Raw genomic sequence first — 25452 nt, 5'->3', positions numbered from 1 at the left:
TATTCCCAATGGAGAATAAAAGACAGCCACCAATAAGAGAGACTGGAATGCAAGAACTGAAAAAGAAAACTAAAGAGCAAATGCAACAGAGGTAATTTGAGATATAAATAACAGAAAAATCCTTAAGTATCTGGTTTCAGAGTAACAGCCGTGTTAGTCTGTATTTGCAAAAAGAAAAGGAGTACTTGTGGCACCTTAGAGACTAACCAATTTATTTGAGCATAAGCTTTCCTGAGCTACAGCTCACTTCATCGGATGCATACTGTGGAAAGTGTAGAAGATTTTTTTATACACACAAAGCATGAAAAAATACCTCCCCCCACGCCACTCTGCTGCTGGTAATAGCTTATGTAAAGTGATCACTCTCCTTACAATGTGTATGATAATCAAGTTGGGCCATTTCCAGCACAAATCCAGGTTCTCTGCCCCCCACTCTCCTGTTGGTAATAGCTTATCTAAAGTGACCACTCTCCTTACAATGTGTATGCTAATCAAGGTGGGCCATTTCCAGCACAAATCCAGGGTTTAACAAGAACATCTGAGGGGGGGGGGGGGTGGGGTAGGAAAAAACAAGGGGAAATAGGTTACCTTGCATAATGACTTAGCCACTCCCAGTCTCTATTCAAGCCTAAGTTAATTGTATCCAATTTGCAAATGAATTCCAATTCAGCAGTCTCGCTGGAGTCTGGATTTGAAGTTTTTTTGTTGTAGTTTATTGTAGTTGTAAGAATGCTTGATAGAGATCTTGTAGGTGTTTGTCTCTGTCTGAGGGGTTGGAGCAAATGCGGTTGTATCGCAGAGCTTGGCATTGTAAGCATTCTTACAACTACAATACCCACCTGCAGAAGTGAAGAAACAGATTGATAAAGCCAGAAGAGTTCCCAGAAGTCACCTTCTACAGGACAGGCTTAACAAAGAAAATAACAGAACGCCACTAGCCGTCACCTTCAGCCCCCAACTAAAACCCCTCCAACGCATTATCGAGGATCTACAACCTATCCTGAAGGATGACCCAACACTCTCACAAATCTTGGGAGACAGGCCAGTCCTTGCCTACAGACAGCCCCCCAACCTGAAGCAAATACTCACCAGCAATCACATACCTCACAAGAGAACCACTAACCCAGGAACCTATCCTTGCAACAAAGTCCATTGTCAACTGTGCCCACATATCTATTCAGGGGACACCATCACAGGGCCTAATAACATCAGCCACACTATCAGAGGCTCGTTCACCTGCACATCCACCAATGTGATCTATGCCATCATGTGCCAGCAATGCCCCTCTGCCATGTACATTGGTCAAACTGGACAGTCTCTACGTAAAAGAATAAATGGACACAAATCAGATGTCAACAATTATAACATTCATAAACCAGTCGGAGAACACTTCAATCTCTCTGGTCACGCGATTACAGACATGAAAGTTGCGATATTACAACAAAAAAACTTCAAATCCAGACTCCAGCGAGAGACTGCTGAATTGGAATTCATTTGCAAATTGGATACAATTAACTTAGGCTTGAAGAGAGACTGGGAGTGGCTAAGTCATTATGCAAGGTAACCTATTTCCCCTTGTTTTTTCCTACCCCCTCCCCCCGACATTCTTGTTAAACCCTGGATTTGTGCTGGAAATAGCCCACCTTGATTAGCATACACATTGTAAGGAGAATGGTCACGTTAGATAAGCTATTACCAACAGGAGAGTGGGTTTGTGTGTGGTGGTGGGGTGGGGGGGGGGGAAGAAAACCTGGATTTGTGCTGGAAATGGCCCAACTTGATTATCATACACATTGTAAGGAGAGTGATCACTTTACATAAGCTATTACCAGCAGCAGAGTGGCGTGGGGGGAGGTATTTTTTCATGCTTTGTGTGTATAAAAAGATCTTCTACACTTTCCACAGTATGCATCCGATGAAGTGAGCTGTAGCTCAGGAAAGCTTATGCTCAAATAAATTGGTTAGTCTCTAAGGTGCCACAAGTACTCCTTTTCTTCTTAAGTATCTGAAAACTGAAAAGCCTGGTAGAGAGTCAGTGCTTAAAGGAGCGGAGTGGGAAGCTAGTAGCTAGCAGTAAGGTCAATATCACTCATAGCTTGGACGATTCCTTTACAATATAGTCCCAAGAGATTCTGAAGGTCACATCTTTCCTGGCAAAAGAAAATTACAAAACCCTTACATTGCATTAAGATCACTGCAGATCAGATAATGAGGAAATTAAAACAATTAACACTTGAGAGAGCAGCAGGTCCAGGAGTAACAAGGAATTAAGATTTCAGAGTGGTAACCGTGTTAGTCTGTATCAGCAAAAAAAAACAAGGCATACTTGTGGCACCCTAGAGACTAACAAATTTATTTGGGCATAAGCTTTCGTGGGCTAAAACCCACTTCATCGGATGCATGCAGTGGAAAATACAGTAGGAATATATAAACACACACAGAGAGAACATGAAAAAATGGGTGTTGCCATACCAACTGTAACAAGACCAATTAATTAAGGTGGGCTATTATCACCTGGAGAAAAAAAACTTTTTGTAGTGATAATCAGGGTGGCCCATTTCAAACAGTTGACAAGAAGGTGTGAGTAACAGTAGGGGAAAAAATTAGCATGGGGAAATAGATCTTACTTTGCGTAATGACCCATCCACTCCCAGTCTCTATTCAAGGAATTAAGAGAGATTCTGGAACCTGGAATTTGCAAAGCAGCAATATCTCCTCTGCTTCTTGGATACATCTCCCGTATTAGGGCTCTGTCCTGATGGCCCTTGCAGGGGGAAGGTATTTAAAGGTGGAAAAGATCTGTTTACAAGAGTAAACAAAAACATCATCTGTATTTTCCACAGTATGCATCCGATGAAGTGAGCTGTAGCTCACGAAAGCTTATGCTCAAATAAATTGGTTAGTCTCTAAGGTGCCACAAGTACTCCTTTTCTTTTTGCGAATACAGACTAACATGGCTGTTACTCTGAAACCTGTTTACAAGAGTGAATCTATTATCCTAACTGACCCCACTTCTCACAGACCAAACCACTGAACAATGTCTAAATCCATTTCCTACTGCACTTAAAGAAAGTTAACAAGCGAAAAGAAACTGGCCCAACTTTGGCTGCAAGGAAAGTCTCAGCCAGGTTAAAATACAATGATATTATGCAAAAAGAAAAGGAGTACTTGTGGCAGCTTAGAGACTAACCAATTTATTTGAGCATAAGCTTTCATGAGCTACAGCTCACTTCATCGGATGCATACTGTGGAAAATACAGAAGATGTTTGTTTTTATACACACAAATCATGAAAAAATGGGTGTTTATCACTACAAAAGGTTTTCTCTCCCCCCACCCCACTCTCCTGCTGGTAATAGCTTATGTAAAGTGATCACTCTCCTTACAATGTGTATGATAATCAAGGTGGGCCATTTCCAGCACAAATCCAGGTTTTCTCCCCCTCCCCCCCCCCAACAAACCCACTCTCAAATCCAGGGTTTAACAAGAATGTCTGAGGAAGGGGGGGGCGGGTGTTAGGAAAACAAGGGGAAATAGGTTTCAGAGTAACAGCCGTGTTAGTCTGTATTTGCAAAAATAAAAAGTACTTGTGGCACCTTAGAGACTAACCAATTTATTTGAGCATAAGCTTTCGTGAGCTACAGCTCACTTCATCGGATGCAGTGAACTGTAGCTCACGAAAGCTTATGCTCAGATAAACTGGTTAGTCTCTAAGGTGCCACAAGTACTCCTGTTCTTTAAGGGGAAATAGGTTACCTTGCATAAACAAGGGGAAATAGGTTACCTTGCATAATAACTTAGCCACTCCCAGTCTCTCTTCAAGCCTAAGTTAACTGTATCCAATTTGCAAATGAATTCCAATTCAGCAGTCTCTCGCTGGAGTCTGGATTTGAAGTTTTTCTGTTGTAATATCGCAACTTTCATGTCTGTAATCACGTGACCAGAGAGATTGAAGTGTTCTCCGACTGGTTTATGAATGTTATAATTGTTGACATCTGATTTGTGTCCATTTATTCTTTTACGTAGAGACTGTCCAGTTTGACCAATGTACATGGCAGAGGGGCATTGCTGGCACATGATGGCATAGATCACATTGGTGGATGTGCAGGTGAACGAGCCTCTGATAGTGTGGCTGATGTTATTAGGCCCTGTGATGGTGTCCCCTGAATAGATATGTGGGCACAGTTGGCAACAGACTTTGTTGCAAGGATAGGTTCCTGGGTTAGTGGTTCTCTTGTGAGGTATGTGATTGCTGGTGAGTATTTGCTTCAGGTTGGGGGGCTTTCTGTAGGCAAGGACTGGCCTGTCTCCCAAGATTTGTGAGAGTGTTGGGTCATCCTTCAGGATAGGTTGTAGATCCTCGATAATGCGTTGGAGCGGTTTTAGTTGGGGGCTGAAGGTGACGGCTAGTGGCGTTCTGTTATTTTCTTTGTTAGGCCTGTCCTGTAGTAGGTGACTTCTGGGAACTCTTCTGGCTCTATCAAGTCACCTACTACAGGACAGGCCTAACAAAGAAAATAACAGAACAAGGTAACCTATTTCCCCTTGTTTTCCTAACCACCCCCCCCTTCCTCAGACGTTCTTGTTAAACCCTGGATTTGTGCTGGAAATGGCCCACCTTGATTATCATACACACTGTAAGGAGAGTGATCACTTTACATAAGCTATTACCAGCAGGAGCGTGGGGTGGGGGGAGAGAAAACCTTTTGTAGTGATAAACACCCATTTTTTCATGATTTGTGTGTATAAAAACAAACATCTTCTGTATTTTCCACAGTATGCATCCGATGAAGTGAGCTGTAGCTCATGAAAGCTTATGCTCAAATAAATTGGTTAGTCTCTAAGGTGCCACAAGTACTCCTTTTCTTTTTGCGAATACAGACTAACACGGCTGTTACTCTGAAGAATGATATTATGTGAAATGGAGAAACGTGTATAGCTTGGAAAGGGGTAGCTAAGAGATTTAACACAGGAAATCTCCTGACATAGCTGTTTGAGCGTAATAGACAAAGGAGGAGCAATGGCTGCACAGCGCTTTGGCTTTCTGAAAAGCTTTGTTGTACTGTACCAGACCAACGATTAATCTACAAAGCAAGTGCAATAGCATGGATAGCTAGACACTCAAATTAGAAACAGTTTTAGACATGAAGATTAGGTGGTGCTAATAAAAAGCGATGAACTGAAGGGACACCAGAAGGGTCAAATATCACGGTGTTATCAATAAGTCATTGCCATTTTCAAAAGTGGCTGCATTTGCATGTGTCACATACATAACGGTGAAAGCAGCCTCTTTGCACAAGATGCAGGGCAGTGGTGAATAAACCCTAAAACTAGGGGGAGGAATTATTTAGGATGGTACATGGGGAAGTATGTGGGGGAGGGGGCTAACAGTATTGCCAACAGTAAGCATTCAAAAATCATTAGACCTCAAAAAAATCATGAAATTGGCTTTAAAATCATGATTGTTTTTAAAAGGTGTATGTTTGGGGCTCCTTTTATTTGCCTTCTGGATTTTGAACCTCTAAGATACACCCACATTTTATTTTTAAGGGCTTCTTCACAACGATGAGGGCTAGAAACTTAGTTTTTTGTTTTAAATTTAAGGCAGAGATTTCATATAATCTCACCTGGCTTCAAGAGCTGGGGTTTAAGAACCCCACCAAATATCGTTAGTCAGCAATACTGGGGTAAATAGGAGTAATGAGATTAAATTAAGGGAAATACAGGCTGAATACTGTTAAGCACCAACAAATGCTTCCTGATAATGAGATCTATTAGGCAGTAGAATCATCTCCCAAGGAAGCTAGTGGGATCTGCCACAACTTGGGAGATTTCAAACTAGCCTGGATCGTGAACTAGTCTAGCAATGAACAGCTCTTTGTTGGCTAGTAGGTCTTTTTCATCTCTAAAGTCTGTGTTCCTTGTTCTTGTGGTTCTGTTTGCTTGCATGATAATAAACAGTCAGGTTCACATGGCTATGATAAAAATCAAACACAGTGTGTTTAACTTGTGCTTGCACATACTGCTCGACAAATTATTGAAACTGAAAGATCATTAAATTGAGTTCAGAAACATAATGTTTAAAAATAAAGTCAGACATTTTACTATTCCAGCAACAGTATAAAGCACAGCTACTTGGTATAAAGAATAATATGGAAAAATGCAAAGTATGGCTGTAGTGGGGCCACTGCCCCACTCCAGGAGAAAAAGGGCTCGAACAGGCCAGAGAGGCTGCGCAGACTGGCAGGCAGTCAGCAAGGGCCTCTGGAGAGCCAATCAGGGCAAAGAAAGAGGCAGCCAATATGGGCCCTACATAAAGGCTGCCTAGCAAAGGAGAGGGCAGTCTCCCCCTGACCAACAAGGGAGGAGGACTAGCTTCTGGTAGAAGGAACGGCACCCTGGACAGAGCACTACTGAGCAGGGCAGTCAGAGCTCTGGCTGACCCTGCAAGACTGCAGGCCTTGAAACAAGGGCTGAGTGAGTGCTAGGGCTATGGGGAAGTGGCCCAGGGAAGGCAGGCAGTGATGGAGAGTGGAGGAAGGCAGCAAGTGGCTGCTGCTCAAGGGTCCTTGGCTGGGGCCCAGAGCAATGGGCGGGCCTGGCTCCCTCCCTCCCCCCTTGCACTGCACCTTGCCACGAGGGAGCATGGCCCATGGACTGCACCTTGTCCCTCAGGTAAGGGACTAGACTTTGGGGTGGCAGGTGGCCACGAAGGGAGGTGTGGACTAGGACTGCTGATATGCCCCTGGAAGAGGGGAGAATGGAGTAGTGGCCACTGTCGGAGGGTGGTGCCCTGAAGAGGTCCAGAGAGCAGACAACGGGCGAGACACCAGCCAGTAGAAGGCGTGCTGAGGCTGGAATGAGCTAATTCCTGGACTGACCAGCAGGAGGCACCACAGTGGTGAGTCAGCACTCTGTTACAATGGCCTATGGGAAGCTGGAACATAAAACTGGAATGGACTTTCTGGATCATGGAGTCCAGTCTCCTGCTATCACAGGCAACCCTGTCATATCCCATTCGTAAACTTGTCAAGCTCCATCCTAAAACTAGTTTGGTTGTTTGCCCTTACTAATCCTATTGGAAGACTGAATCTCACTCCTCCAACAGCTAGAAAACTTCTAATTTCAAACCTAAATTTATTCATGGAATGTCTTCACTTGTTCTTGTGCAACATTTAACTTAAATAGCTCTTAGCTCTGCTAGGTATTTACACACATATACTTTATGGAGTGCAATCCGAGCCCCCCTCAGCCCTTGTCTTGCTAGGCTACAGCAGAGCTTTGCTTTTTTGTCTTTGCTGTGTAGTTACCATTGTTAATGGGCTTAAGTCATTCCACTTCAGTTTTGCAATACCCTCCCTTCCATTGGCCAGCTATTCTATTCTACTCTTTTCTTTAGTCTTCACCATGCACCCTCAACCATGTTACCCAATGTCTGCAAAGTGCCACAATCCAAATTATTTGGGCTTTGCTTACAGGAGAAAGTGCCTCTCTCCACATGTATTATTGCCCCAGTTGCAATTAAGAGAGGTACTCAAGAGACATGGGTTCTATCCCCACTCTACCACTGACTTACTGTGTGACCTTGGGCAAGTCACTTCCCATCTCTGTGCCTGTTTCCCCTCTTACTCCTTGTCTGTTTAGACAATAAGCTCTTCAAGGCAGGGATGGTCTCTCACTATCTGCCTGTGCAACATCCAGCACAACAGTAGCCCAGTCTTACTGCAATACAAAAGATAAATAATACATACCGGAGCCTTTTCACTCTCCCTTTAAACAAGAGGGGGCAGCTAGGAGGATGTTTCTGTCAAGGGCCACTCTACTCCTTGGTCCAAAATACCTGCATGCATTGATCTTAGGGGAATATTGCAAGACACATCCATGTTTCTGGGTGTTGGGAAAGGGCAAGAAACAGGGCAGATTCCTTCGGAAGGATGGAGCGCCCATTTTATATTTAATTGCATGGCTGGTTAGTTGTGTGTGTGCTGTGATCTACATCTCTTTCATGCAGGGTTTGATATTTATTGTTTTTATTCATCGTGTACTAAATTATGTAAAATCTAACAGCTTTGGGATAGGCAGCTGGCTTTTATTTTTTTTAAATCAAAGTCATTATTACACTCTAGCCTTATGGTGAAGTCTCATGGGATCTGATGAGTAGCTGTCTTTTCCATAAAGCTAAATGCTAGGGCCTACATTTTCATTAGTAATGAGTGATATTGGGTGCCCAACTTCAGACACCTTAAAAAGGGACTGATTTTCAGAATCAGGTCCCTCTAAGAATATTCAAGTTGGGCAAGCCAAGTCACTAACATTTTTGAAGATTTAGGCCTGGATTTTTTTCTGAAGTGCCTTGCCTGCAGTTAAGAGTCAGAATGTTTTCTCCAGTGAGTAAAGGACAGGATTCCCCAGTGCTATACCTGACTTCTTCGCTCACTCTGACTTTGGATAAGTCACTTCTTTTATCTATGCCTCGGTTTGCCCCTGTAAAATGAATGTGATAATAGTTATCACTAATATTCTGTAGTTTTGTATTAGCGTCCCCCCACTAGCATAAGTGCTTAAAAGGGATCATAATTGGGCTTAACTCATTCATATTTATAAAATGTTTTATAATCCTTGGTTGAAGGGTTCTACAGAAGTGCTACAATTTAAATGTTCTTCTTCTAGTCATTACTATTCTCTACACTGTTTGCGTTCTAGCCCAGACCTCTGGTCTAGTAAAGCTCCAATTCACAGCTCTACTGATGATAGTTTTAAATGTTACAGAAAATAATTCCAGGCTTCTGTTTAGAGAACCTTGATACTCTGAAATAATTTAGAGAGGCAATTGGTGTGATAAGATGTGCTAATACATCTGTAGCGGGAGGTCCACACGGGACCCAAACAGCACATGCATTTACTCAGCACTCCCTTGGACCTCACAGCACACCTTTCCCCTAATTGGCTACTCTTCCTTCCAAGTAGTTAAATTAAACCATCAACAGCAACATACCCCCCAAAATTATTACCCTGAAAGCTCTCAAGCCTATAATTGTGTTAGACAATAATATAAATGCCGCTATGGCTCTCTGTGATGGACTTCACAAATTTCAGAGTAGCAGCCGTGTTAGTCTGTATTCGCAAAAAGAAAAGGAGTACTTGTGGCACCTTAGCGACTAACCAATTTATTTGAGCATAAGCTTTCGTGAGCTACAGCTCACTTCATCGGATGCAACAAAAGGTTTTCAAGCCAAGCAATTACACTGGATTTCCAACTAAGATTTGGGAGATTAAACTTCCCATGGAGCTGCCCTGGAATGGGAGATGGGGCATGTTGGAGTGCTCCAACATGTGTTGAACCTCACATTCTCTGGCTGTCAGAAACCCATCCTACACAGAAATCGGGGCAGTGCAAATAAAGCATATGCATCACGTTAAAACTGTTAGTGTCATGTCAGGAGAGACCATAAAAGGGGATTGGGTTTACAAGCTTTCAGGAGCAACAGATATTCCAATACTGTTCCAGTCTCTGTGCAGGGCATAACCTGGGACTGCAGACCAAAACTGGGCTCCTCACTTCCAGACTTTTGTTGTTTGTTTGCCTGTTTATAGGGAGATGCCTATAGATTTGTCCTGAACTTTGCACTTTCCTAGAGAAAGGCAACAGGGATCCTCTGTGGGTTTTTCCAACAGACAGCAGAGTAAACGCTGAAATCAAATGCAGCAGAAGGAAATGGGATCATTTGGGATGTAAAATTCTCAGACAGATTGATTCTCATTGCAATTTTAAAGACAAAGATGATGGACAGAAAGGAAGAACCATACTTTTGTTTAAATGAACTCTGTCAAATCTCATCCTTTTTTCCATTACAAAGTGGGACTTGGATCCATCCACTTTCTTGTGATATCTGAGCAGCGGGGGTTAGAGGGTTGTTTTGGAAATGTCAGCACATCATTCAGATAAGCAGAAGGCTCCAGAGACATGACAGTCTCAAATCATATGGTCCGATCCACAAAATACTATGCAGATCATGTCTCACAGCCTTCTTGTAATTTACAAAGAGAATGCAAAAGACACTGGGGCCTATGATCTAATGTCTAAAGTAGGGCTGGGATTGTTGGGTCCTGTTCCTAGCTCTGGGAGGGAATACATGCTAGTGGGTACAGCATAGGCTAGGAATCAGGTTTCCTAGATTCTGTTCCAAGAGCCATAATGAGCATGTCATTTAGTGCCAAGAAAGGAGGGTAGAAAGTGGGGTCAGGAGACCTGGATTGTATTCCTATCTCTGTTAGTAACTTGGTGTGGTTGATCAAGTCACTTTACCTCTCTGGTACTGCATTTTATCTCCCAACGCTGTGTATGATACTTAGCTGTCTCACAGAGGTCAATTAATTAGAAATGTCTAAGGAGGACACTTTGATCCCCTTGAAAAAGAGGTATGATTAAGAGTTGTTACAGTTTTTTTCCTCAAAGTTTAAATATTTTGTGACACTGACTCTACAAAGGGTACTCAGCACTCCACCACCCCACAAATCAGGATATGTCACCTTGTATTGCATTCACTATGGAAGTCCTGCTAGTGACATTCCTCAGACTGACACACTATAGGGTAGAGGAGATGACATAGGCACTGGACTGGGACTCAGGCGATCTGGGCTCAATTCCCAGCTCTGCCATAAGACACAGAGCTAGCGATACACTCCTGCCTTACTGGGGTGTTGCGACGATAAACTAATGTTTGTGAGGTGTTCTGACGCTGTGGCAATGGATACCTAAACACACAGCACTTCTACTACTGAGTGCATCCCTACAAGTGGTACCCACCACCACTCGTGAATTGGTGGCTACAGATTATATGCAAGCAGCTCTTTGAAAACTCACTTTGGGAGCAGTCTCTGCATGAAGTTCCTTTCCCCCTCCAGCAGTAGCTATCTCTGTGCTCCATAGAGGCGATATAGCAGAGGAGGAGAAAGTTATTACAGCCCAAGTGTAGGATACAGAAAATCACCATTAGCAATACAAAATATCCACAGGAAGAAGTGGGCCTAAGTTATTGAAGAAGTGGAGTGGCAGCAAATGAGATCAGTGGGTTTTATGTACCTATTTCTGCCTTTCAATAAAAATACATTCTTAGTTACCATGTCAACCTTTGCACAATGTGGTCTGAATGGTACTTCAGGGAGGCGGAGCTCCTTCTTAGGTGAACGCACACTGCAGTCTGCAATGCAGCCCCATCGCTCCCCAAACAGTGTCTCTGAACAGCAGAGTGACATTAATTGGTAATGTTTTGATGTTCCATTTATTTTTTTAAAACATCAAAACTAATATCTGGACTTTTTTGCAATGATCTTATATTGCAAAGTTTCAGAAGGCAACAGAAAACATCACGTTTAAACCAGAGGAATGGAAAGCATATAAAATCTGAATATGGGAGAATCCAGAGATTTATGACAAATCAGAAACTAAAAAGAGAGAAAAGTAATAAAGAGGAAAAATGAGCAGCAAACTCCAAAGAGGTGGGGGTCATCTGTAAGTCACAGAGCTAAGAAAACAAAACCACAGAGAAAATCCTGAATTCCTGAGACAGGTATTGGGACTTCAGAAAGAGTCTCTGCTGACTCAGGGACCTAGTAACAGAGCTCTTTGCTGCTATGCAGGAGACTATGGGCTAATTCCCAGAGCTGAGCTTTCACTTCCCAAGGGCTACTTGTGTTTACCTAGCAAAGAATTTAACTCAAGGCTGCACAGATGCCTCTACTGAAATTCAGGAGATGGTAAAAACACACAGAAAAACTGAAAAGATTTTCAGTAGCATCACTCAACCTCGATAACATCGTATGACATTGACTGTTGATCCCATGACTACCTCCCCTCCACTGTCTGACCACAACCCCCACCATCACCCTTATCAATCTGCTTTCCTTCTAAGGCCTTTGTCTAGACACAGAGATTGTATTGGTTTAACTTAAACCTGGTTTTAAACAAGTGCAAAGTCCCCTGTGGACGCTCTTGTTTCAGTTTAGCTCAAACCAGTTCCCTGAAGTTATGCAAGTAGGGAAGGTGGAAGGAGAGCTCTTGATTTGAAGTCTCCAGACGGAAGCTGAGCATTTGAGCATTTGGGAAGTACGTGTAGTGCCACTGGTGAGAGATCCAGAGAATTGAAAAGATGAGCCCACTCTGCCTGGGCAACAGTGAAAAGGGTGGCAGGAATACTGTGAGACCTGCAATTAAGTAACAAACTGAAAAGAAAGTGTGTTTGTCCTTTCCTGGAAATTCTGGGTCTTACAGAGACAGAAGAAAAGAAGATACTGGTAATAGAAAATAATACACTGAGGAGAATGGCTGGCAAGTGGAAAGTAGACAGAATGCGCATGGAAGAAATTAGGGGGAAGATATACTTAGGTTGGAGAGCACCCATTTGAGTGGGCTGTATATGTGATAAGAATGGGAGAATGACTACCAGCAAAGGAAGTATGGGAGGAAGAGGATAGCAAGAAAGGACATGGAAGTTCAAGGATACGAGGCAAAGACTCTGCCAAGAGAAGTTTGAACAGAAAAAAGAGTGGAACTATGAGGTCTACAAACCCATGCCATGGTCCAGAAGAATGGCAAAGGATCCCAGGCACCGTACTCTGGGTAAATGGGGAAAAGGAGTTGAGAAGTGTAGTGTGCAAACCCCTGTGTAGATGCTGTTGCTTCAGTTTAGTGCAAACCGGTTCCCAATGGAGTTAACCAAACAGGACGAAGCCACTCTGACACTGAAATAAGTGTGTTCACACAGGGATCTATCAGTTTAATTAAATTGGTTTAATAATCATGCCTTTAGTTAAACTGGAGCATGCAGCAGCAGCAGCAACTCGGCATGTAGACAAGCCTTGAATAATGACATGGTCATGTTGCTGTTATAAGCCAGCAACTAATCTTTACCAACTAATCCTATGCTGCTTTTTAAAAATTAATTTATTATGTCTGAGCTTTGCAAGGCAGGGATGGTGAACCTTATATGTTCCATAATGCAAGGAACATTATTTATATCTATCTATCTCTATGTATTTTCAACACTTCAACTAGTGTGGCCTAATTTATCTTTGGCTTGTTTCATCTAAAGGAAATCTCTAAAGACTGGATGTTAGCCAAGACTATGTCACTGTTTAGTGTTTATGCTCAGGGAGACAGTTAGTTTAACTTCAGTTAGTTTAGCTTCAGTTGGGGGAAAGTCTCCAAAATGATTCTGACAAGTCAAACAGGGGAACACTGTGAAAGAAAATACTCTAGGGTGACTGGAACAGCTAATGTGATTTCAGGAATGACAGATCCTGCTTCAGTGACTCCTGGGGACCCTCTGAGAATTATTGGTGTGAACTCAAAAATGGAAGTAACACAGTTAAATGTATAGACAGTTCTACATCAATAAGCTAATTTTCAAGGGAACTGAAGCATTGAAGAGAAAAAAGTCATGAAATTGAAAATAAATAAAGGGGTTAGTGCAAGACACATTCAATGGCAACTATTTTAAAGCTTAGTTATAATTCCAGTGCCACAGGTGTAAATACAACATATTTCACTGCAGCAAAGCAGTAGCAAAGGTTGCAATGAATACGCTTCAGATTTCATCCTGCATGATTTGCCTCATCCATAGCATAATTCACATATGTAGTTTACATGCAGAACATAGCCACTAGAAATGGCATTTGCTAAAGAAGAGGACTGAGAGTTAGATCTCCTGGATTCTAGTCCCAGCTCTCAGAGGCAGCTGAGTCTAGCTGTTAGAACAAGAGAGGCTGGGGGTCAGGTTTCTATTCCGGGTCTGCTGCTGAGTTCCTGTGTGACCTTTGGCAAGTCATTTCCAATATCTGAGTCTCAGTTTACCCCATTTGGAAAATACTGGGGATAATACCGACTTGCCTCAGCCTGGGAGCTGTGATGGTTCATTAGCTAATTGCCTGCAAAGCAGTCTGGGATCCATGGAGAAGGCACCACAGCAGTGCCATTTAGCACTGGTTTTGAATGCAAATCCGGTGCTCATCTTTAATAAGGATTTGGGTAGCAATACCTCTTCCAGGGCTACAACCTCCTTCTTTGTGGAGGACATCCAGCATCCCATCAAAGGTCGGACAGGGGCCACTGCTCACTGAAACCCATAACATGAGGCCTAGCATAACCCTCTCCAGAGCAACACACATTCTCTGGAGTGGGGCCACCAGCGAAGAAGGGTCATTGGCTTAGGGAGACTGTGATGAAAAGTGTAGCGAAGACTGAGATAGGAAGGGTCCTGTCTGCTAGGAGAACGGCTGAGAAAGAGGAAGGACTATAACCGCTGCCATATGAGGAGAGATTAATAAGACTAGGACTTTTCATTTTGGAAAAGAAACCACTAAGGGGAGATATAATAGAGGTCTATAAAATCATGACCGGTGTGGGGAAAGTAAATAAGGAAGTGTTATTTACTCCTTCTCATAACATAAGAACTAGGGGTCACCAAATGAAATTAATAGGCAGCAGGTTTAAAACAAACAAAAGGAAGTATTTTTTCATAGAATCATAGAATATCAGGGTTGGAAGGGACCTCAGGAGGTCATCTAGTCCAACCCCCTGCTCAAAGCAGGACCGGTCCCCGACTAAATCATCCCAGCCAGGGCTTTGTCAAGCATGACCTTAAAAACTTCAAGGGAAGGAGATTCCACCACCTCCCTAGGTAACACATTCCAGTGTTTCACCACCCTTGTAGTGAAAAGGTTTTTCCTAATATCCAACCTAAATCTCCCCCACTGCAACTTGAGACAATTACTCCTTGTTCTGTCATCTGCCACCACTGAGAACAGTCTAGAGCCATCCTCTTTGGAACCCCCTTTCAGGTAGTTGAAAGCAGCTATCAAATCCCCCCTCATTCTTCTCCTCTGAAGATTAAACATCCCCAGTTCCCTCAGCCTCTCCTCATAAGTCATGTGTTCCAGACCCCTAATCATTTTTGTTACCCTCCGCTGCACTCCTTCCAATTTTTCCACATCCTTCTTGTAGTGTGGGGCCCAAAACTGGACACAGTACTCCAGATGAGGCCTCACCAATGTCGAATAGAGGGAAACGATCACGTCCCTCGATCTGCTGGCAATGCCCCTACTTATACATCCCAAAATGCCACTGGCCTTCTTGGCAACAAGGGCACACTGTTGACTCATATCCAGCTTCTCGTCCACTGTAACCCCTAGGTCCTTTTCTGCAGAACTGCTGCCGAGCCATTCGGTCCCTAGTCTGTAGCGGTGCATTGGATTCTTCCGTCCTAAGTGCAGGACTCTGCACTTGTCCTTGTTGAACTTCATCAGATTTCTTTTGGCCCAATCCTCCAATTTGTCTAGGTCCCTCTATATCCTATCCCTACCCTCCAGCGTATCTACCACTCCTCCCAGTTTAGTATCATCTGCAAACTTGCTGAGGGTGCAATCCACACCATCCTCCAGATCATTTAGGAAGATATTGAACAAAACCAGCCCCAGGACCGACCCTTGGGGCACTCCACTTGATACCGGCTGCCAACTAGACATGGAGCCATTGATCACTACCCGTTGAGCCCGACAATCTAGCCAACTTTCTATCCACCTTATAGTCCATTCATCCAGCCCATACTTCTTTAACTTGCTGGCAAGAATACTGTGGGAGACCTTGTCAAAAGCTTTGCTAAAGTCAAGGAACAACATGTCCACTGCTTTCCCTTCATCCACAGAGCCAGTTATCTCGTCATAGAAGGCAATTAGATTAGTCAGGCATGACTTGCCCTTGGTGAATCCATGCTGACTGTTCCTGATCACTTTCCTCTAAGTGCTTCAGAATTGATTCCTTGAGGACCTGCTCCATGATTTTTCCAGGGACTGAGGTGAGGCTGACTGGCCTATAGTTCCCAGGATCCTCCTTCTTCCCTTTTTTTAAAGATGGGCACTACATTAGCCTTTTTCCAGTCATCTGGGACCTCCCCCGATCTCCATGAGTTTTCAAAGATAATGGCAAATGGCTCTGCAATCACATCCACCAACTCCTTTAGCACTCTCGGATGCAACGCATCCGGCCCCATGGACTTGTGCTCGTCCAACTTTTCTAAATAGTCCCGAATCACTTCTTTCTCCACAGAGGGCTGGTCACCTCCTCCCCATGCTGTGCTGCCCAGTGCAGTAGTCTGGGAGCTGACCTTGTTCGTGAAGACAGAGGCAAAAAAAGCATTGAGTACATTAGCTTTTTCCACATCCTCTGTCACGAGGTTGCCTCCCTCATTCAGTAAGGGGCCCACACTTTCCTTGACTTTCTTCTTGTTGCTAACATACCTGAAGAAACCCTTCTTGTTACTCTTAACATCTCTTGCTAGCTGCAACTCCAGGTGTGATTTGGCCTTCCTGATTTCACTCCTGCATGCCCAAGCAATATTTTTATACTCTTTCCTGGTCATTTGTCCAATCTTCCACTTCTTGTAAGCTTCTTTTTTGTATTTAAGAGCAGCAAGGATTTCACTGTGAAGCCAAGCTGGTCGCCTGCCATATTTACTATTCTTTCTACACATCGGGATGGTTTGTCCCTGTAACCTCAATAAAGATACTTTAAAATACAGCCAACTCTCCTGGACTCCTTTCCCCCTCATGTTATTCTCCCACGGGATCTTGCCCATCAGTTCCCTCAGTGAGTCAAAGTCTGCTTTTCTGAAATCCAGGGTCTGTATTCTGCTGCTCTCCTTTCTTCCTTGTGTTAGGATCCTGAACTCAACCAATTCATGGTCACTGCCTCCCAGGTTCCCATCCACTTTTGCTTCCCCTACTAATTCTTCCCGGTTTGTGAGCAGCAGGTCAAGAAGAGCTCTGCCCCTAGTTGGTTCCTCCAGCACTTGCACCAGGAAATTGTCCCCTACACTTTCCAAAAACTTCCTGGATTGCCTGTGCACCGCTGTATTGCTCTCCCAGCAGATATCAGGGTGATTGAAGTCTCCCATGAGAACCAGGGCCTGCGATCTAGTAACTTCTGCGAGTTGCCGGAAGAAAGCCTTGTCCACCTCATCCCCCTGGTCTGGTGGTCTATAGTAGACTCCCACCATGACATCACCCTTGTTGCTCACACTTCTAAACTGAATCCAGAGACTCTCAGGTTTTTCTGCAGTTTCATACTTGAGCTCTAAGCAGTCATACTGCTCCCTTACATACAGTGCAACTCCCCCACCTTTTCTGCCCTTCCTGAACAGCTTATATCCATCCATGACAGTACTCCAGTCATGTGAGTTATCCCACCAAGTCTGTTACTGCAATCACATCATAATTCCTTGACTGTGCCAGGACTTCCAATTCTCCCTGCTTGTTTCCCAGGCTTCGTGCATTTGTATATAGGCACTTGAGGTAACCTGCTGATCGCCCCTCTTTCTCAGCATGAGGCAGGAGCCCTCCCCTCTCACGTGCTCCTGCTTGTGCCTCCTCCCGGTATCCCACTTCCCCACTTACCTGAGCGCTTTGGTCTCCTTCCCCCAGTGAACCTAGTTTAAAGCCCTCCTCACTAGGTTAGCCAGCCTCCTTGTGAAGATGCTCTTCCCTCTCTTCGTAAGATGGAGCCCGTCTCTGCCTAGCACTCCTCCTTCATGGAACACCATCCCATGATCAAAGAATCCAAAGCCTTCTCTCCGACACCACCTGCGTAGCCATTTGTTGACTTCCACGATTCGACGGTCTCTACCCAGGCCTTTTCCTTCCACGGGGAGGATGGACGAGAACACCACTTGCACCTCAAACTCCTTTATCCTTCTTCCCAGAGCCACATAGTCTGCAGTGATCCGCTCAAGGTCATTCTTGGCAGTAACATTGGTGCCCACATGAAGAAGCAGGAAGGGGTAGCGATCTGAGGGCTTGATGAGTCTCGGCAGTCTCTTCGTCACATCGTGAATCCTAGCTCCTGGCAAGCAGCAGACTTCTCGGTTTTCCCGGTCGGGGCGGCAGATAGATGACTCAGTCCCCCTGAGAAGAGAGTCCCCGACCACCACCACCCGCCTCCTTCTCTTGGGAACGGTGGTCGTGGAACCCCCCAACCCTAGGACAGTGCATCCCATGCCTTCCAATCGGCGGAGTCTCTTTCTGCTCCCTTCCCTCAGACGTATCATCTGGTCCACTCTCCGCATTAGTACTTGTGGAGAGAACATGAAAACGGTTACTTACCTGTATCTGCCCTGCTGGTACGTGGACGTTCCCCTTTTTTCTTCTTTTTTCACACAACGCAGTCAGCCTGTGGAACTCCTTGCCAGAGGATGTTGTGAAGGCCAAGACTATAACAGTGTTCAAAAAAGAACTAGATAAATTCATGGAGGATAGACCCATCAATGGCTATTAGCCAGGATGGGCAGGGACGATGGCCCTAGCCTCTGTTTGCCAGAAGTTGGGAATTGGCGACAGGGGATGGATCACTTGATGATTATTTGTCCTGTTCATTCCATCTGGGGCACCTGGTATTGGCCACTGTCGGAAGACAGGACACTGGGCTAGATGGACCTTTGGTCTGACCCAGAATAGCCTTATGTTCTTAAAGGACAATTGTAAAGTCAGTCTATTCAGTGAAATGGAGAATGAGGCTGTAAAAGCGAAGGCACAGAAATTTAGAGAGTAGCTCAGGAGAGTTAGAACCATGATCAGCTGCAAGCATGATTACTCCAGCTCCAGCAGCAGAAGAGAAACGTGAAGGACAGCAGAGAAGTCACATTACTAGCACGCGTCACAGAGCAAAACAAGCTTAACCAACATGGCATTGAAGGACCAGTGTCAGCAAGTCCAGAGTATCTTAGGACATGGCTGAGGTGTGACACTAAGTGGAAAAGGAGGCAGCAAGGAGGCTTAGGAGTTACCAATACAGCAGGCGCCGGAGTGAAGGAGGTGAGCAGTTGAGAACACCTGGCAAGGCTCTGCTAAATCCTGTCCATCCTGATAATGCTGAAGCATGATAAAGAGCCCAGGGATCAGTTCAGCAAGGATTAGCCAGAGATGATGGGGGTTAGGTTCAAGGGTAGAAAACAGACAAGGTTAGCCTCTGGGTGAGTGTCAGAGAAAAAGCCCCAAGTTCTTAATACAGCAACATAGGTGGGCATAGAGTGACATTGACAGCATGAGTCTAAACCGAGACACTGAGAACGTCTCAGATACTAAGGTGATGATGGCTATTTAAGAAGATAGCTTGAAAGACAGATACCAAATCCCTCTCTGGAGAGATGTCATAATGTATCATTTCCAAGCCATTTTTTAAGTCCTTCGTTAGCACAAATGGATGGTTGCAGGGTGCATGTCAACAACTAGGAAAAATTATACAAGGAGTTGCTCCATCTTCTTTTTATAAAGATCATTAGGAAGGGTTACAAATTACCAAACTATTGGTAATGCCAGCAAGCATTGCTGCAATGCATGCATAGCAATAGCTGAAGAGACCAGTTAAACCTATTATTTAGATCCTGGCTACCAAGTCTGAGTCTGAACTAGCCAGATGACATACAATATGTGCTGTGCAGAGCCAATGATCATTTTTATTATCTCAGCCGTGCAGGCAAAGTTCCCCTTGTAAGGTTTCAGTACAGGAGGTTATCCTTGAATGAATGAATGAATTAAAATGGCCATGCAATTCCCTTAGCTTTATTTTCTAGACACAGAGTATGGTTTAAAGCAGCCTGTTAGGTACTGTGCTGTATGTTTACTACTGAGGATTAGAGGCATGTGTGAATATTTCTATTGTGCTACTTCTGAATTGTGTCGCTGAAGGTCAGATGCGACCAGCTAGTGAATACATGACATCTGAGAAATGGAAGCCAACTTACACCTACTCAGAAACCTTGAGGGAAGCGGACTGTCTTTATTGTATGTAATCTGGTCGCTGGAATATTCCCTTTCATTTTGCAAACTTTGATGTGGTTTTCTGTCTCTGTAGAAGTTTGTTCACAGCATTACAGCGAGAACACTTTGCATAGTCATTATCCCTGGTCCATCCTGAATGGAGTGAGGAACATTAGGATGATTTTGGTTTTTTAAACAGAGGGTCAGATTTCGGCCTTTTCATGCTATTCACACATATAATCTGAGCTCACAAGCACCTCAGGGTTAAGAGAATTTGAGTTTCTAACCCTCTTTCTGTCAGGCAGAGGCGTAGGGTTAGCTGGAATATTTTTGGAATGGAGAGCAGCAAACCCCCTGTTCGTACCCCCTCAAACATTTAAAAAATTTAAAAAAAAAAGTTACTCCTGTCACACACTACACTCAGATTTCTTTGAGTCTCTTCCACTCTTGCCCTCCTATAAGACTCCCAAGAGGAGGGTGTGGTACATTTGTGACTCCTGTTGTTTTCTTTTTCATTATATCGTTTAAATTCCCATTGACGGGGGGGATGGCAGATTGTACACTCCCAGCCTGCAGTATGCGGAAATATATGCCTTTCAGATTTATAGTATTTCAAGCTTACCCAGACAGACCTGCTGCAGGTTTTCTAAATCCTTAATTTTATTATGGGACGCAGGGCTTGGTTTGAGATGGGAAAAAAAAAGTATAGTGCTCCACTCGGGTTGCTTCCGTAGAGCCTAACTTTGATCACAACAGGCCCAGAGCAGCTGGATGTTTGGGCTAAAATAACCACCAACAGAATACCTAGGATTGTTTTACAAGTGTCTAAAGCCCAGATTTTTAAAGGTATTGAGGAACTGTGGCACTCAGGCACAGGAAGACAATTGCATTGATTCCAGTTCTGAAGGTTCTTTGCTCAGTCTGGAAGGGCTAAAAAAAAAAAAAAAAAAAAAAAAAAGAGGGTAAAATTTAAATGGACACAAATTTTGGTGGTCCACTTGAGACAACTAAAGTTGGTTTTTCAGAGGTGCTGATTACCCACAACTCCAGTTGACATGAGTGGGAGCTGCAGGTGCTTAGCACCTCTGAAAATTGGGCCCAAGATGGGGACCCAAACAGGGAGGCACTCTATTGAAAAATGTTATTTTTTTTAAAAATAGAAGCATCAACTCGGCCCAGTTTGATGGGGTCAGCAAAGAAGTGCAGGGTAGGTGTGTGATGTGATGTATAAGTGTACTTGGCCAGTACTACCTCACTCCAACACCTGAGTGACCATTTCTGACATTTTTATATTGAACAAAGTATCCACACACCATTTCAGTTTTCCTCCTGCAGCTTTTTCCTCACCTAGAGGCTTATCATAAAGAAGGATATTTGTGCTGATGAGGCCCTGGATTGGAGTAGCTTGGCAGGAACATTCGCTTTCATCTCCGAAGTTACACAGCGTATTGCAGACCAGCTGTAATCGACTGCCAAAGTGTTCTCTGGTAAGTTCTTACAAGCACTTTTCAGTCTGGTAAAAGCAGAAGCTGGGGCCCACCGCATCAATAATACAGAATAAAATCTTCCAATACTCTTCAGAAATCAGATTAGAGGTCCCCTCCTTTCCATTGCAATTCTAACTACATGGCCCTGAGAAGATCCTCCTTCTGAGATGAAATCCTCTCATGAAAAGCATGAGGACCATGGCTGAAATCTGCCATGGCTCAGAATGCAAAGCAGAGGAATGTTTGCTACACAAAGTAAAGTACTAAAGGAAGCCAAGATACAAGGGTTGTTCTCAGCAAATCTCATGTTTTCAGTGACCTTCATGAAATATTTAGAAACATCTGGTTACATGGCTTCTTAAATATATAATTATATTATAATGTATTTAATGCTTATCTTGCTGCAGTCATATCTAAAAAAATTAACTGTGTTTAGCTACTTAACACAATTAATAGTAACAACAAAGAGGGAAGAACACAAGACAGAACAGGGAAACAACAGGTTAAAGAGTATTTAGATAAATTAGATGTAGTCAGGTCAGCAGGGGCTGACAAAATTCACCCTAGGGTACTTAAGGTACTAGCTGAAGTAGTCTCTGAACCATTAGAAATTATCTTTGAGAACTCACGGAGGATGGGTGATCCCTGAGGACTGAAGGGCAAACATAGTATCTATGTTTAAAAAGTGGAACAAAGAGGACTCAGGAATTATAAACCAGTCAGCCTAACTTCAATTGCTGGACACATACTCGAACAAATTATTAAACAATTTGCAAGCACCTAGAGGATCCTAGGGTTATAAGGATAGCCAACATGGTTTGTCAAGAACAATGCCAAACCAACTTAATTCCTTCTCTGATAGGATTACTGGCCAAGTGGATGAGGGAGAAGTTGTAGAAATTACTTATCTTGATTTTAATAAAGCTCTTGAAACAGTCCCACGTGACATTTTCATAAGCAAACTAGGGAAATGTGGTCCTGATGAAGTTACTATACAGTTGTTTTTTGAACCAATTGTGCACCCAACTCAGACGGGAGTTATCAATGGTTGGCAACCAAATTGGGAGGACTCAGCTAATGGGTTACCACAGGGGTCTGCTCTGGGTCTGGTACTATTCAACACTTTAATTCATGACTTGGATAATGGAGTGGAGAGTATGATTATAAAATCTGTGGATGACACCAAGCTCGGAGAGGCTTTAAGCACTTTGGAGGATAGGATTATAATTCAAAGTGACCTTGATAAATTGGCAATTCAATAGAGACAAGTGCAAAGTGCGACATTTAGAAGGAAAAATTAAAATGCACAACTAGAAAATTGGGAATTACTATCTAGACATTAGTATTGCAGAAAATGATCAGGGGTTGCAGTGGATCACAAACAGAAGATGAGCCAACAGTGTGATCCAGTTGTGAAAAAAAGCTAATATTCTGGGCCGTAAAACGCGGGAAGTAACTGCTCCTCTCTCCTCTGTGAGGCACAGCTGGAATACTATGCCCAGTTTTGGGGGCCACGTGTTAAGATAGATGTGGACAAATTGGAGAGAGTTCAGAGGAGAGAAACAAAGGTGATAAAAGGTTTTAAAAATCTGACCTATGAGAAAAGGTTAAAAAAACCCTGAGAATGTTTAATCTTGAGAAAAGACAACTGAGGGGGGAACTGATAAGTCTTCAAATATAATAAGGACTGACACAAAGAGGACAGAGATCAATTGTCCTACCTTCAGTGCACATGGAGAAAAAGAACTAATGGGCATAGTGAAGCAGGGAACCAAGGTAACCCCTTACATATTGGGAGTTAAGGAGCTTATTTACACGCCAAGCACCTTCCCACTGGCATTGTGGGAACCACCACCAGCCCAGGTAGGAGCTACCTGAATAATTTTGCAGCCAGTGACCTTCCCTGAGTCTCTTTCCCTATTTCTTAACTTTTACTCTCCTGGCCCCTCACTTGATTTAGGCTCTCAGGCTCCAATCCTTGGGTCTGGCCAAGCAGAGCTGGACGCAAGAATTAAGAGAACGAGAAAACAGTGGCTTTATATTGCCCCTTTACACTACCTTTGTCCCTGGGGCAGGCTGGGGAAAAAAAAAAAAATCAGTCCTCAGTGCAGGTCAGAGCAGCTTCAGGATTGTTATAACCTGGGCTGTCTGCTAACTTCCCCCCAAGGGGCTGTCACAGCTGAGCAAAGTGCAGTCTTCCCCCCGCCCCCAATACACCTGCTATGCCAGGGAAGATGCCATAGATTGGGGTCTATGCACAGTGCCCTCCATAGTCCATGTGGAGGGATTGTGGCCACAGGCTGAACTAGAAAGCATGTGAGGGCTGCATGGCAGCTTGGCCCAAGCCCTGGTTTGGGCTAGACATGAAGATTCATCTTTCCAGACTCTCTACCTGAACACTCGGCGTCTATCGGGTGGGCTGTGAACCAAATTGAGGACCAGTTATATCATCAAGTGCATGGAGCATAGGAAAGGGTTAACATTTACCTCTGGAATACTGTGCAGTTCAGAGGTTGCACTCTACTTTAGCAGAGCCTGTTTCCTTCTCTGCCCAAGCTGGAGGGAATGCAGAGTGAGAAAGCCTGAAAGGTGTGAGAATCTTTGGCTTCCAGTGCTGGCTCTTTGTGGCTCTGTTGTGGCTTGGGATGCCTTGATAAAGAACTCCAAATAGAAAGTTGTCAGGAGAGAAGCCCTCAGTTTTGACAGGGGTCTCTGGGGAAGGAGACCCAGCAAGCAGGACTGAACCAAACTAGCCAGAGAAAGCTAAATCCATACACCCAGCAACAGAGACAAAATATCCCAAGCTCCAGGCCTTTATGGGTCTATTAGACTATTTCCCTTTGTGCAGATCACGTCTCTCCTGCATCATTAATGAGGTCTTTTTATTTCATTAAATTTTAAGAAATGCCACATTACACACGTAGCCAAATGTAAAGATTAGCAAAGGGAAAAATCTGTTTCTGGTCAGGGACTACAATGCAGTGCCATCTGCTGGGGGCTGCAAGCCAGCTGCCTGTAGTTATCATTCAAGCAAAGCCCAAGTCCCACCCCCCAAGTACCATTTGTGTTTGGCAGTGCTTTGTCCCAGTTATATATTTTTGTACAGTGGTTTGCAAACTAGGGAACACCCTGAACTATCTAACTGGAGTAACCATGGACCTGGATAAGACATGCCTCTATATCCCATTGATGCAGAAAACAAATTGCTGACAAGTGGAGTCACCTAAGAATGGTACAAACTCCCAGAAATGCGAACAGAAAGTGTCAGGCTAACATCAGGGGGAGATGAACTACAGATGCGCATGAGAATGTACGTGCATGCACACACACATCCCTGCTATTCCCACACACAGCTGCTCTCACTTTTTATAAAGATAAGACCTCCTTAGTCAATTGAAAGAGTTTCTCTGACACTAATTTGAGGAGAAGGATGCAAAAAGGCTGACACACTAAGCTATCTGTGCTCGTGTCTCATGACATGCTCTAAGGACAAACTTTTAAACCAGCCTGGCAGAATCTGATTTTTCAGAAGTGTTGGTAGTTTGGACCCTCGGAAGCAACTTGATGTATTTATCTCAGGAAGCTGTTTCAAGGAGCAGATGCACAAAGAGAGCATAAAGATGTACAGTGCCCTTCCAATCTCTCTGTTCTTTACCGGAGGATTTTGCTTTTACCTATGTGGAGTTTGCTTTCATCCTAGTCACAAATGTGCATTTATCCACAATCAGAAAACCTTGGCCATTTCTGTTCTAAAAAGGCTCAGAACTGGGAGAGCAAGGGGCTGTGGGTGGGGAGTGAGGGACAATGATAGAGCAGCAGGGTCAGGGGAAGCCTAGGGCTGGGATAGCAGGGAGGCTGTGGGTCAGGATTGAGCTCTGCCGATGCCCAGGTGGGGTGTGGGGGGAAGAGGGGCAGGACTGGAATAGCAGCAGGGGCAGTGGTTGTGACTGAGTGCCGTCAGCAGGGCTGTGCGAGGGAAATTTCACAGTGCCTGCCTACAGCATGGCTGACTTTAAACAGAGTAATTAGTCTAATTTTCTTATGAATGTTATTTGTAAGTGTTGTGATTCATTACCACACCAGTTCCATTGAACTCATCACTGATGTAATGATATAAAAATGGAATGAGCTCAACATGGAGTCTCTTTCCTTGGCCATGG

General features: G+C 43.9%; 1 long non-coding RNA gene across 1 annotated transcript in view; it reads right to left on the bottom strand.

Annotated features, from left to right (window-relative positions):
• The window catches only part of LOC122463663, a 125684-nt gene that overhangs the window by 85073 nt on the left and 15159 nt on the right, over positions 1 to 25452 (bottom strand). The gene's annotated exons all lie outside the window — the stretch shown is intronic.

This window comes from Chelonia mydas, chromosome 23 (assembly GCF_015237465.2).
Source record: "Chelonia mydas isolate rCheMyd1 chromosome 23, rCheMyd1.pri.v2, whole genome shotgun sequence".
Taxonomy (NCBI): domain Eukaryota; kingdom Metazoa; phylum Chordata; order Testudines; family Cheloniidae; genus Chelonia; species Chelonia mydas.
Note: the sequence above shows the minus strand (reverse complement) of the source record. Positions and strands in the feature narration are given on the sequence as shown.